We start from the raw sequence: 15,234 nt of genomic DNA on the forward strand, positions 1-15,234 counted from the left end.
CTGAGCAGGCAAATTGGTTGTCATTGTGCTAAGCGTAAGCCTGGCTAAAGGGGAACTATGGAAATATGCAACGGAGGGGATTTTTTCTCTTTTTTCCTGCCAAGTAAAAAAAAAAATTTACTATCTTCCTCTAACCATGAAAGGAAGGCACAGGATAAAATGTTTTTAATGTTTGCAGGTCAAGAACTCCTTTGAAGGGGGAGGGAGAGAGTAAATAAAAGAACATGCATTAATAATTATTCTACCATTTTTGTAGCTTAACAGACACCCCCTCCACAGCAGCACTTTATGGACTCTAAGTTAAAACTTTCCTCACCTAAGAAAATAATACGTTGAAAAGGAAAATCTTGTATTTTCTTTCCCAGATCTAGATCTTTAGTGACAGCCTAAGTCTAAAATATAAAGGACTTTCTTGGAAGGGCTTTTTCTTACTGAGTCAGTCCATTGAGAATTTCAATAACAATATTAGTTCAGAAATTCTTTTTAAAGAGTCCTTAAGTTCATCTGTTTATAACATAATTCAGCAAAAGTACAATTTAAAATCAGAATGTTATTTTCAGATATCTTAATTTTAGAAGATTTTGTTTGTTAGAATTTAGGAATTCAATGTGCAAATCCATTTCTACCCACCTCAGCTAGGATTTAGGCTGCTTTTAGCTTATCTATCCAAACTGCTTTTCTGCTTCAGAGGAATTAGATTACAAATCTCATATGCTTGCCTCATGCATACATTAGGCAGAGAAGCCACCTGCTTATTCCCCAAAATGTATCCGGAGAAACATTTTCTTTCTTTAAGCTTGTTTACAACCCATTATTTATGTGATAGTAACAAAGGAAGAAGTTGTATAATTGCTAGTTTCTTCTCTGCTTCTTTATGCAGAATACTGTAGGTGCTAAAAGTTTATCCAAAATTTAACATGCAATGAAAAATATCCTTGCTATAAGAGCTATAGTTAGGTCAAATGTGCGTATTTTTTTTTTAAATAAAACTTAAATACAACTCCTTTAGATGATCATGTTAAGGAAAAACATGGTAAACTGAATAAAAGCATCCTGGGAAAAAGGAAGCTCTCAGAATTGGAGTGTTTTTTGCTAATGATGTCATTGACTATTTTCCAATAAGTAACACTAATTATTTGGGCACTAAGTTCCTGGCCTTTCAAAATCAAAAGCTTATGTCCCCTCAGGGACATGAACTAAGCAGAGCAAGGTTCATCCCCACAACAGCTGAGCAGGCAAAATATGAGAAAATGTCAGACAGTGAAATTGGAGTAAAAAAAGTAAGAGAGGGAAATTGCCTGAATTTTGTGGCCGTTAAATCACATTTGGTATGAGAGTTGACTCTTCAAGAGTTCACAAAGCCCATATGACCCACAGAAATATCTTTGTAAAACAAGAGAGGACACCACCCATTATTAGACCACCGTTTCTTAATTTTTATTGCCCCCCAAGAGACAAACATTTTTTTTTCCAATTCATTGTCCCTCTTGAAGTTTAGTACTACAGATATACATCTGTCTGTTTATTGTATGTACACTTCTGTTTTATACATAAAAAGAACAAGGACTTTTTCCACATACCCTCCACATGGGCAATCTTTGCCCCATGGGAACAGTAAATACCATTCCAAATGCATTTCATTGGCAAATGAAAAATTCAGCGTCTGGAGGAAGAATTTTTTCCCTCAGATTCTAGATAGTCACCCTCTCCAAGTTATCTTAGCTATGGATAACCCAATTTTTTCCTCCAAAAATTCATTTTTGAATAATGCACAACAGGTACTTCTGTGAACTATTGATTAGCTTGTGTCCTGCAGTGTACTGTTTTAAGCACTTTCCTAATCCCAATTTTGGTACGCAGTATGTACCATGCATCCTTCTACCAGTAGTAGTTATACTACAACCTATGAGCTGACAATTGTTAATTCTACACTTGTAGCCTAGAATCCTTCTAGAGCTATTTATTTTACTGAATGCTATGTATTGTCATCTGAAGAGCACAGAGGTACCTCAAGAGAAAAATATACACAGTACTTTTCATATATAGATATATATTTTTCATATATAGATATATATTTTTTTGGTCTTTGTGTCTTTTTAGGGCCGTACCTGCAGCATATGGAGGTTCCCATTCCTCAAGATTAATGTTAAACCTCTTTATCTGAACATACAAAGCTGACACTAATCTAATGTATCTAACTTTATTTTTAGCCACTACTATCCAAAGTTAAAACCATATCAAGTTCATTAATTATGTCAATTTCTTTGGTTACTCCATGTGGTTATGCTTTTCTTAGACTTTCTGCCATGACTGCTGACCCCTGCTGGCTTCCTTAAATCAACTTCCTGAAACTTCAAAATCCACTGTCAAGTCTCTGGTTTTGTAAAGTCTTCTTCTCCTCTCTAATTGAAGTTTATCAGTCACGCTCTATTTGTGCTACTTTAATATCTGGTAGTGACTTCAATACTAATATTTTTTCAAGTATTTTTATGTCTGCCTTCTTGATTATGCTTGACAGTAAGAATAATTTAATTCATTTTCAAATCTGTATCAACTGATTCAACTCAATATATACTTAGATTATAAATAAATGGATAGATTGTTAATAAATGAATAAAAAAAGTTGATGGGAGGCAATGTAGCTAGAATGAAAGAACTCATGAAAATAAACCAAATAACACAAGTCACTATGAGCTTCAAATATAGTTATTCATATGCCAATAAAATTCATTTTGGAGAAATGATTATTATTTTCCATCAGTAAGTTAATGTAGACTGGGTTTTCAAAAAAAAATTATGCTAATCAGTGAGGAACTAATCATGTTTTTCTAATGAGGAACACAGTAACCTTGTAAATGTTTCAACGCATAAGCCAAAAGGACATTTCACAAATTTTAGCAGTATATTTGCTAGTTTTCCATACCCTTTTATCATATGCTTAACACTCATGGAAACAAGTTTCTTAAAAAAATTATATCCCCTAAAGATGTACTTTAAATATTCAAGTAAAATCAAAGTATTTTCTAGAGTTAATTTTAGCATCTCATGTCACCCCAGAGATAAATGAGCTAATTTTCTGTAAAATCTATTATTAATCCTACCAATTATACATAAAACACCAAAATGTCTGATATCATGCATTATCTATTTAAATTAGGATAAGTATCTCAGTCATATAAAAGGACTTGCTTCTTTGCTTGTAATTTGTCACTGAAGTACTTGGACCTGATGATTTTTTTTTTCTCTTAGCCAAAGTCTGTTCAAAACATATTCCTCCTAAGCCTCATTTTGATAGTTATGAGACATTTTGGTTCTTCTTTTGGAAGTAAAAAAAAAAATATCTAATGCCTGTCAAATCTCTAAAGCTTTAGTCTGGTGTGAGTTTTAGAAAAGAACAGAATCTCTAGGTGTACAGATGATTAATGAGAGAAATCTGAGCACTGAAACACAGAGGAGAAAGAGGTTATGGGTGTGGGCATGCCTAACTGGAGTATTATGGAGAAACTGGAAATGTCAAATATTGAATATTGAATAAGATTAATTAAGACTTCCTTGACAGCTATTTATATAGTATCTTTTAGGCAATAAGATATAGAAGGCATAAATTGAAAGTAAAGAGATAAAATTTATAAATAAGATTGGCAATAAAAGGGAAGAAAAAATATATATTAGTAGATTATATGAGAACTTTTCCTCTCTAGAAAATGTGAGTGGCTTGGTTATTATTTATATCATACATCCTTCTATCAGCTTTGAATTAAGAATAAGAAACTTGAAGAAAAAAGTAAAAAACATAATATACAGTCTACATAGTCTAATTAAAGTTCTTTTTATTCAATCTGGATGTAAAAATCCTTTACTTCACCAAATCTCTAGTTCATATAGATCAAGAATCACTTTCATTCCCTTTACTATCATGCCCTAAAAAGTTCTGCTCTGAGAGTTTGAGTAATGAAAAGATAAAAAGCAAAGGGAAATGAACAGGTTTTGACCCAAAATGGTGATTATTTTGTTGAGATTTAATATCACATGCTCAATTACTCCCCTCCATTTTGTTTTTGCATTTTTGCAAGAATTTATGTTTTCTAAATTTGTAACTTATTCTTGCTGTCCTTGTCTTTCCTGATCTGTTTTGAGAAGTGAATCATACAGAAATGAATATAGCCAAATGTCAGGACAATTTGAAAGTACAAAATATTTAAAAAACCTGAGATGTGTAAGCAATTAAGATAAATGTAGATATATTCTTAAATACTTGAGCCTGATAATATACTCTTTCTTCCAGTTATCTTTCTCTTATGACTGCATGTAAAAAAAATTAAATATATTTCCTCTGGAATACCATGTCTTTATCAACTTTCAATATAAAAATAGTTTGACTTAAAATACAGAAATATATGGTGGGAAGTATAGCGGAGTGGTAGGAAGGGTTAACAAAAATGCCCACTATTTGTAAGATTAAAAATGCATCCAAGGAAAAACAGGAAGATTGCAAGTAATTAAGCAGTCCAGGGTTGATTTCCTTCCTGCACCAAACAATCCAGATGATTTCTAAAATCTCCACAGCCAATGTGACAAAATTATGAAGCAGAGAAAAGATAAGAATTAATTAGACAAACACATCTGCTAGTGTACTGCAACACAAAGTACCTTAAAGAAATTGAAAGGAACTGAAACCAATATGCTATATTATGACTAAAAGAAAATGGAAGATGACTGAAATAAGATAGTGAATTACACAATAGTAATTAAGCACAAGCATTGCATATATATTTAACTCAAAATTTTTAAATATGACAGCTTTACGTGAAAATATGAAATAAAGTGAATCATTAACTAATGAGATTAAGTTATATTGAGATTTAGATTCTCTATTGATGAGCTAATGAGTTACAAAGCTTCCAGTTTTACATTAGTTGCAACTGAAATTCCTTGAATCATACCTGGGGGTGTTACATCATATTGGCTTTGAGGAAGGTAGGATGATCTTCTTAAAAACAAGACTCGACCCACTGGATTTAAAGTCAGATATATAAAATATACAGACAAAAAGTCATTTTAGAGAACATGAATTCCAGGCCAAGAAAAATGAAATTATATTGTCAATCAAAAATGGGTGAGCGAGGGAAGTGAAATGGAGTCACAGATGTTACTGTTCGATTTCTAGTGAGGAGGTCAATTATTAGATTTTTTTTCTAGTTCTGTATATAACTTAATGCCAACAAAATACTGAATTCATACAACACTAGTTCCTTTGATTTTCTTAAAAGCTACTTTTTTAAAGTATGGTTGACATGTAAAAAGCTGTACATACTTAATATATAGAACTATATAGAGAAATACCACCATTAAGACCATAAACATATCCATCACCTCCCATCATTTTTTTCCCCATCACCTTTATTATTATATTTTGTGTGTGGTGAGAACGCTTGACATTATATTTACCCCCTTAGCAAATATTATACAATAAAATAGTGTTAGCACTTGACACTATTCTATATATTAGGTCTCCAGAGAGTACTTGCAAAATGGAGACTTTGTAGCTTTTGACTATCCTTTCCCATTTTGCCAACCTTTCAGCCTCTAGCAACCACCTTTCTATTCTCTGTATCTGAGTTTGACTAATTTAGATTCTACACACAGCGTGATCATATAATATTTGTATTTCTCCATTTGGCTTATTTCACTTACTATAACATTCTAAGTGAGCTAATGAGTTACAACGCTTCCAGTTTTACATTAGTTGCAACTGAAATTCCTTGAATCATACCTGGGGGTGTTACATCATATTGGCTTTGAGGAAGGTAGGATGATCTTCTTAAAAACAAGAATCCATTCATGTTCTTATAAGTAACAGGATTTCTTTTTTTTTAAGGCTTATTAATATTATATGTATATATCACATTTTCTTTATTCAGTCATCCATTGTTGGGTATTTAGGTTATTTTTATAGCTTAGCTATTGTGAATGATGTTGCTGTGAATATCAGAGTACGAGTACCTCTTTCAGATCCTGATTTCAATTCCATTGGATAGATGCCCAGAAGTGAGACTGCTGGATCACATGTTAGTTCAATTTTAATTTTTTTTAGAAACCTCTATACCTATTTCCATAATGGCTATGATAAGTTATATTCCCACAGTGTGCTAGGGTTCCCTTTTCTCCATATGCTAGCCAATGTTTTGTTTTCCAAGCAATATTTCTCTTTGCAGATGAGAGGTGATATTTCCTTGTAGTTTTTATTCAGATTTCCCTGATAGTTGCGTCATTGGTGATTCGCAGTTCCACAAGGATGTTGAGTACCTTTTCATAAACCTGTTGGTCTTACGTATGCCTTTTTTTAAAAAATGTCTTTTCAGGCATATTCCCATTTTAAAGACATGTTATTTGCTTTGGAGATTTTTGTTTGTTTTTACTATTGGATTAAATCAGTCGCTTATACATTTTTAATATTGATCCTTTGGCAGATATGATTTGCAAATATTTCCTCCTATCTTCTAGGTTGCCTTTTCATCTTAATTATTTCCTTTGTTGGCAAAGCTTTTTAGTTTGATGCAATCTCATTCGTTTATTTTTGCTTTTGTCCATGCTTTTGGTGTGCTATCTAAAAATTCAGTGTTAAGACCCATGTTAAAGATACCACAGATTCATTTTGAGTTGATTTTTGTTTGGGAGTATTAGAAAAGCGTCCACTTTTATTCTTTGGTGAGTAGTATTCAGTTTTCATACCACCATTTTTTTAAACAGAGTCTTTTTTTCTGCATTTTGTATTCTTGTCACCCTTTCGAAGATTAGGTAATCACATAGGCATGACTTTACTTCTGGACTCTTGATTTTTTTTCCATTGGTTTATGTGTTTATATGTATGACAGCACCATGCTATTGTAATTGCTACAGCTTTATAATATAATCTGAAATCAATGTGATTCTTCCAGTTTTGTTCTTCTCTCTCAAGATGGCTCTTCGGGGTCCTTTGTGTTTCCACATGAATGCTAATGTTTTTCTTTTTTCTATTTTTGTGAAAAACACCGTTAGATTTTTGATAAGGATTACATTGATCACATGGATATATGGAAATTGCAGCAATATTAATACATGAATACAGGATAACTTTCTTATTCATGAACATAAGATAACTTTGCAATTATTTGTAGCTTCTTCATTCTTTTCATCTGTGTTTAATACTTTTCAGTGTACAGTTCTTTCACCTCTTTAGTTGAATTTATTTCTAAATATTTCATTGTTTTTGATGTTATTGTGAATGAAATTATTTTCTTAATTTCTTTTTTTGGATAGTTTGTTATTGTGCAGAAACACCATTGACTTTTGTATATTGATTTAGTATACTGCAACATTAGTGAATTCATTTATTGGGTCTAATTGTTTTTTGTAGAATCTGGAGTATTTTCTATATATAAAGTCCTTGTTACCTCCAGAGACAATTTTATTTCATCTTTTCTTTTTGTTTTTCTTTTTCCTTTTAGGGCCACACCCATGGAATGTGGAAGTTCCCATGCCAGGAGGAGAACTGGAGCTACAGCTGCCAGACTATGCCACAGCTCATGGGAAATGCCTGTCATAGCCCTTGGGAAACACTGGACCCTTAAGCCACTGAGTGAGCCCAGGAATCAAACCACATCCTCCTGGATAGTAGTCCAGGTTTTTTCCACTGGGCCACAATGGCAACTTCTTCATTCTTTCAAATTTGGATGCCTTTTATTTCTCTTCCTATGTAATTGATCTGTTTAGCACTTTCAGTACTATGTTGAATAGAGATAATGAGGGTGTACATCCTTGCCTTGCTCTTGCTCTTAGAGGAGGAGTTTTTGTATTTCTGGGTATCAGTTGTAATGTCTCTTCTTTTATTAATAATTCTATTTATTTGAGTCTTCTCTCTTTTTTCTTGGTTGAGCTAAGGTTTTTCCATTTTTTGTATATTTACAAAAATTAACTCTTTTTATTGCTGTTTTTCAATTTTTTTGTAGTCTCAGTTTCATTTATTTCTACTCTAATATTTGTTAATTCATTTCTTTGCTAATTTGGGGCTTAGTTTGTTCTTTTTTTTTTCAAGTTCCTTGAAGTGTAAATTTAGGTTGTTTATTTGTAATATTTCTTCTTATTTAAATTAGACATTTGTCTCTATAACCTTCTTTTTAGAACTGTTTGCTGAATACCATAAGTCATGATATATTGTGCTTCCATTTTCATTTTTCTCCAGATATTTTTAAAAATTTCCTTTTGATTTATTTTCTTATCCATTGACTGTTTGGGTGCCGGTTGTTTATATGCAACTATTTTTGAATATTCCCCTTTGATTTTTAGTCTCAGAGCAGTGTAATCAGAAATAATACTCAATATGATTTCCACTTTCTTAAATTTGTTGAGACTTGTTTTGTGGCCAAAAACATGATCTATCCTGGAGAAAGTTCTGCGTACTCTTGAAAAGAATGTGTATTGTGGTGCTGTTGGACAAAATGTTATATATGTGTCCCTTAGATCCCTTTGGTCATTAGTGTTGTTCAACTCTGTTATTTCCTTGTGGATTTTCTGTCTGGATAATCTGGATAGATGATTGATGAGTTGACCCCTTTCTCATCATAAAATGACCTTCTTTATTTCTTGTGACAGTTTTTGACTTACAGTCTATTTTATCTATTCTGAGTATAACCACTCGTTCTATCTTTTGGATGAAATATTTTTCCTTTCAGCCTATCTGTATCCTTAAAGTTGAAGTGAGTCTTGTGTAGGAAGACTACAATTGAGTCTTGTTTGTTTTTTATTTTTAATCTTTTCATGCATTTTATATATTTTGATTATAGAATTTAATCTCTAAACACAAGGTAATTATTAATAGATAAGGACTTACTATTGCCATTTTGTTAATTATTTTGTTTTAAAGTTCTTTTTACCTGTCTTCCTCTCTTGCCTCATTTCTTTGTAGAGGAATGACTTAACACCTTTCTCTTTATGCTTTTTGTATCTATTACAGATTTTTACTTTGTAACTGCCATGAAGCCTACATAAAACATCTTAGAGTTATAACAGTCTACTTTAAGCTGATAATAACTAACTTCTAACACAAATAAATACTCTACACCTTTATTACTCTCTACATTTTGTTATGCTGTCAAAATTTATCCCTTATTTCATATGCATATATTAAGAAAATTTATAGCTATAGTTTTTTAAAATAATTTTGTGTTAAAATTTTACACTAGAGTTGTAACAGTCAGTTATCAACAGTTTAATCATCAGTTTTATACTAGAAATGATAACAGCAGTGATAACAACTTAACTTTGAGACTTCCAGTTTCTGGTTCTTAATGTGAGGGACTTAGAAGCTGCCACTCTGACCTGACAAGCAAAATGCTGAGAAGACTGAAAAGTAAATAACTCTTCTTAGATCCTCAAAAGCAGGGAGGACACAGGACCAACTTCTGTCCCCAAGACTGAAGAAGCAGGTCAATATAGGGAGTGAGGCTTACTGGAACAGAGACTTTTGAACAGAAACTACCAGGGTAGGGAAAGCTGAATTATAATTGATGAATTGCTGGGGACTCAGTGTGGACGAGTGAGAATTGAAAACTCTAGGGGGACTTAGTCATCAAAGCTGATTTTTTGTGTGATTTACCTCCAAGACTTTGTCTGGTTTCTCACTAAATATCAGGGGGAAATCCCCTCATGCTTCTGGCAGGGGGAGGGGAAAATAAGATATTTTATAAGTTAGAACACTTCATTCGTTTTAAATATCCAACTCCAGACAGCTCAAGCCATCCTCTTCCACCTAGAGGGAAAGAAAAAAACTAAGAAACACTTGTTAAATTCACAGTCCAGAGGCTCGGACTCAATAAAAGACTGACGTGTCATCATAGGACCATAGAATGCTTTCCTTCCCATCACAACTCACCACCATTTTATCAAAGGTCTATTTACAGCAGTTCCTTTTACACAATATATCATGTCCAGCTAACATGGAAAAATAACAAGGGATATCAAAAGGCAAACACACACACACACAATTTGAAAACACAGCAAGCACCAGAACTAGACATGGTAGGGATGTTGGAATTATCAGTCCAAGACTTTGAAACAACTGTGATTAATATGCTAAGTATGCCAATGGATACAGTACAGAGTATAGAAGAATAGATGAGCAACATAAGCAGATATGGAATGCTGGAGATAACAGAAAGAAATGCTGGAGATAAAAACCACTGTAGCAGAAATTAAAAATACAAAATATCTTTAATGAGCACATTAGAAGGCTGAACATGGTTTGAAAAGAATCTCTGAGCTAGAGGAAATAGCAATAGAATCCTAAAAAAAAGCTAAGTGAATAAAGGCAGAAAATAAGATAAAACAGATTATCCAAGGACTGTATGGCAATTACAAAAGGTGTAACATATACATAATGGAACACAAAAGGAGAAGAAATGCAGAGAGGGACAGAAAAAATATTTAAAAAAAAAAAGACTGAGAATTTCCCAATTTAATATAGAACACCAAATCACAGATTCATGGTACTCAGGGAACACAAACAGAATAAATGCCAAAAAACTACATGAAGGTATATCAATTTCAAGTTATAGAAAATTAAAGATAAAAAAATTCCTGGGAGTTCTGTGGCATGGCAGATTAAGGATCTGGCATTATCAGTGCACAGCTTAGGTCACTGCTGTGGTATGGGTTACAATCCCTGGCCAGGGGAACTTCCACCAGAAGCTTTGGTGTTTTGGCTGGCATGGCCAAAAACAAACAAACAAACAAACAAACAATAAATAAAAATTCCTGAAAGTAGTCAGGAGAGAAAAAACAGGTTAACTACAGAGGGCCAAAGAGAAGAATTTCATCTAACTTCTTTTCAGAAACCATGCAAGCAATAAGAGAGTGGAAGGAAACATTTTAAGTGTTGAGACCAAAAAAAAAAAGAGAGAGAGAAAGAAAAGAAAACCCAGCAGCCTAGAATTTTGTTCTTTCCCAGAAAAACAAAAATTGGTGGTATTTGTTGTCAGTAGATCTGCCTTGCCAGAAATGTTCAAAGAAATTACTCCAAGAGAAGGAATATAATATAGATAAGAAACTCAGATCTACATAAAAAAGGAAGAACATTTAAGAGATTTTGGGTGACTATGGTGTGTCAGTACAGTTTGCTGATAAGTGATTTTGATAATGGGGGAGGCTTTGCACAAGTGGGGGCAGAGGTTGACTCTTATAAAGAGAAGTTTTTTCCTCTGAAATTTTTTCTTTAGCTTCAGAATTTGATTGGTTCTTTTTCATAGTTTCTATCTCTTTGTTAAATTTCTCAGATTGTTTATGTATTGGTTTTTTTTTTTTTTTTTGTCTTTTTGCCTTTTCTAGGGCTGCTCCGGGGCATATGGAGGTTCCTAGGCTAGGGGTCTAACCAGAGCTGTAGCCACTGGCCTACGCCAGAACCACAGCAACTCTGGATCCGAGCCACATCTGCAACCTACACCACAGTTCAAGGCAACGCCAGATCCTTAACCCACTGAACAAGGCCAGGGATCGAACCCGCAATCTCATGGTTCCTAGTCAGATTCATTAACCACTGAGCTATGATGGGAACTCCCTGTATTGGTTTCTTGATGTTGTTTCATTTTCTATGTTCTCTTGTTCTCTGAGTTTATTTAGGATGATTATTTTAAATTATTTGTATGGCAATTTTAGACCTCCATATTTGGGATCACCTATTGGAACTTTAGTTTTTTCTCTTGATGGTATCATATTTCCTTGATTCTTAGGGCTGCTTAAAGCCTTGTATTGCTGTCTTTACATCTAAAGAAGCAATCACCTCCTCCATTCTTTTTTTTTTTTCCTTTTTAGGGCTGCACCCGTGGCATATGGAGGTTCCCAGGCTAGGGGTCAAATTGGAGCTGTAGCTGCTGGCCTACGCCACAGCCACAGCAACCAGGATCCAAGCTGTGTCTATGACCTACACCACAGCAATGCCAGATCCTTAACTCACTGAGTGAGGCCGCGGATAGAACCTGCAACCTCATGGTTACTAGTTGGATTTGCTTCTACTCTGCCACAAAGGGAACTCTGCCCCCTCCATTCTTTCCTAGCTTTAGGAAAAAAAAAAAAAAAAAAAAGATTTTCATCACTGAGCTTGGTCAGTGATTGAGGGAGCATCATAGAATTTTCTATGGATGTGCTTGCTCCAGCACTCTTGCTTCCTCTTGGAGGAAAAGTTTTAGGGTTTTGTCTGTTTTCAATCCTATAATGGCAGCCCAGGTGCTGAGAGACTGTATTTTTCCTGCACATATTTTTCCTGGCAGTACCCAGGAGCATCCAAGGTTCTATGCCTTCTCCCAAACCATCAGAGTAGGGACTGATGCTGTTATCCTTGTGCTTTCTTTAGGGGATCTCATGTCTGTGGAGGCTTGTGCCACCATCTACAGGGGAGCATGGGACACCAAGGGGGGAAGCACAGAGTACTGGGGGTGCATGTAATCTAGTTGACAGGATGTACACGCGATGTGACCTTAGGCCCTCATGAGTGAGACTCTTTGTGGAATCAGTTGGTAAGATCTGCAGCCAGTCATTATGAACCTCTGTCACTTTTCCATACTCCTAGCTGTCCCCAGTATGCATAAAGATGCATAATGCAGGTAAAATATAATTGTTCTTCTTACCTTCTTGAGTATGTCTATTCTCAGATTTTTGGCTCCACTGAGATGCTAGAAACTCTACGTTGGTGGTTATTGAAACTGTTGTTTTTGTCTTGATGTAAGTGCTGGAATGTCATATAGCACTATCTTGCTGACATCACTTCTAAACTATTGATTTCATATACATCAAAATTTTTCTGGCAAAAATTTGTGTTCTTATGTAGCTTTGTTTATATAGAAAGAACATCTTTTTTGGTCAATTTCAAGTAAATGTTTCAGTGCCTATGGCAATTATCTTTAATCTGTTTAAAAAAAATTTTTTTTTGGTGTTTTTAGCTTTGCATCTGTGGCATATGGAGATCCCAGGCTAGGGGTCGAATCAGAGCTGTAGCCACCAGCCTACACCACAACCATAGCAACATGGGGGATCCCAGCTGTGTTGGTGACCTACACCACAGCTTATGGCAACACAAGATCCTTAACCCACTGAGAGAGGCCAGGGATCAGACCTGAGTCCTCATGGATGCTAGTCAGATTCATTTCCACTGAGCCATGATGGGAACTCCACAGGTATAAATATTAATCTCCGTGCTATGTAATGTTAGTTTTCCCCTAACAAAATGGAATGATGCTCAGGTATCTGGGCAGGAAATGCTGACATTCAGTATCTACTAGATGTAAAATAACTGATGAAATGTTTCCTTGTATTTCTTGATAAGTCAGGCCTTCACAGCTTCTGTTCTGCAAAGTATAATCCTAGTTTCCAAGGTAGGATTATAGATCATCAGAAAAAGACTTTATTTATGTGCACAAACATTAAATATTAAAAGTCAGTATTTTAAGTTTTTATTATATAATACTACATGGGCACATTTATAATTAAATGGTATTAGCAAATATTGGTACACATAGTGAAAGCAAAGATTTAGAAAAAAACTAAATTCTAATTCACAGTTTGCCTTTTCATCAAATTGGCTTCATATGAATGTTTTATTTTAGGTATGCAGTGTTTCTTTGTATTCATAACATCATCACTCAAGATGCTAATTACATGGTGGACATTTATGTCATTAGAATGGTTTATAGTTTAACAGATTGTTATAAAATTGGATTTTATCCTCAAGCTCCAGTGTCTGTATGGTCCTGATAATTTTGAAAATGCAGTCACCATTGTACCTAACCTGAGGAAATGAATAAATGACTATTTGCAGTCCTGGCTTCATTTGTGCCTTTATACTGCTGAGGGCATGGCTTTGGTATAGATCACAGAATATGTCAAAGACTAACTGTGAAATATTTAGCTGTAAGGTAATTTGGATGTCCCTGATTAGACAACATTTGCATGTGAGATAATCAGCTATTTTCAATCATAATTTTGTGTATAAGTCCTTGTTATTTAGGATTGACTTTTGATTGGAACTATGCCTATGTGTTGGCATAATATTATTTTGAGCTATTCTCTTTTATTTATTTTACATATGAGAAAGGATATAATTAATTGAAATTTATTTGTTTTTCTTGCATGCTTTAGATTTTAAAGTTTACTAGAGTTCCTTCATGGCTCAGTAGTTAACGAATCTGACTAGGAACCACAAGGTTGTGGGTTCGATCCCTGGCCTTGCTCAGTGGGTTAAGGATCCGACATTGCTGTGAGCTGTGGTGTAGGTCGCATATGCGGCTTGGATCCCGCATTGCTGTGGCTCTACAGGTCCAATTCAATCCCTAGCCTGGAACCGCCACGTGCCACAAGAGCGGCCCTAGAAAAGGCAAAAAGACAAGAAAAAAAGTTTACTATAAAAGTTTACTTATAAATACAATAGGTAGCCATTTCAGTTTTTAAAATGTGATATTCTTTTCTTTCATTTAAATCTACAGAATGGTAAACATCATTCAGGTATTGATATTTTCTAAAGAATAACCCTACTTATTCCTTAAATGAAATATTTCAGTTGAAATTTTGGTGAGAAACCATATGTATGTTGCTATATGATTCTGTATGTGCATGATACTTTTCTGTTCCACATAGAGGCACAGTTGACATAAAGGAATATCTGCACAGATTACTAAGCTATGCCTGTGAGAATAGCCTGTCTTTGATAGTCTGTCATTGCAGAGCTGCTCCTTCCTCCCTGCACCCTGAGATTCTAATGTCAGAGAAGATTATAGTATCTGCTTCTATGTGCAGCAATTTTTGATCCAAGTAATATATCCATGATCAGAGGAAAGTCAATCCAGTTGCATTGCTAAAATTTTTCAAAGATGTTGGAGGGTGTTTTACTCCTGATGGTAAACATGGGAAGAATGTGTTCATACCTACACGTGCCACATGAAATACGCTGGAATGAGCATAAAGCTGATGCTTAGAGAGGGGAAGAGATGAGAGTTAAAAGTCCTCTCAGCTGCCTTCAAGTCATTGTTTAAAGTCTTTCCTGAGGTCAAATATACATATGTCTTTCCTCCTATTTGATTTTCTGTAGTGGTAAAACTTCCTTTGTTGCTTAGTACAAATTAAGCTTATGAACCCAACTGAAATAAAAGTTCCCAGAAAAGTACTAGTCATCGATCAAACAGTATGAATAGAATTACATAATCAACAAAACTT

The sequence above is a fragment of the Sus scrofa genome, chromosome 8 (assembly GCF_054392235.1).
Source record: "Sus scrofa isolate SSC_HxYL_T2T_F1_AM1 chromosome 8, Sscrofa_HxYL_maternal_Yorkshire_Landrace_v2.0, whole genome shotgun sequence".
Taxonomy (NCBI): domain Eukaryota; kingdom Metazoa; phylum Chordata; class Mammalia; order Artiodactyla; family Suidae; genus Sus; species Sus scrofa.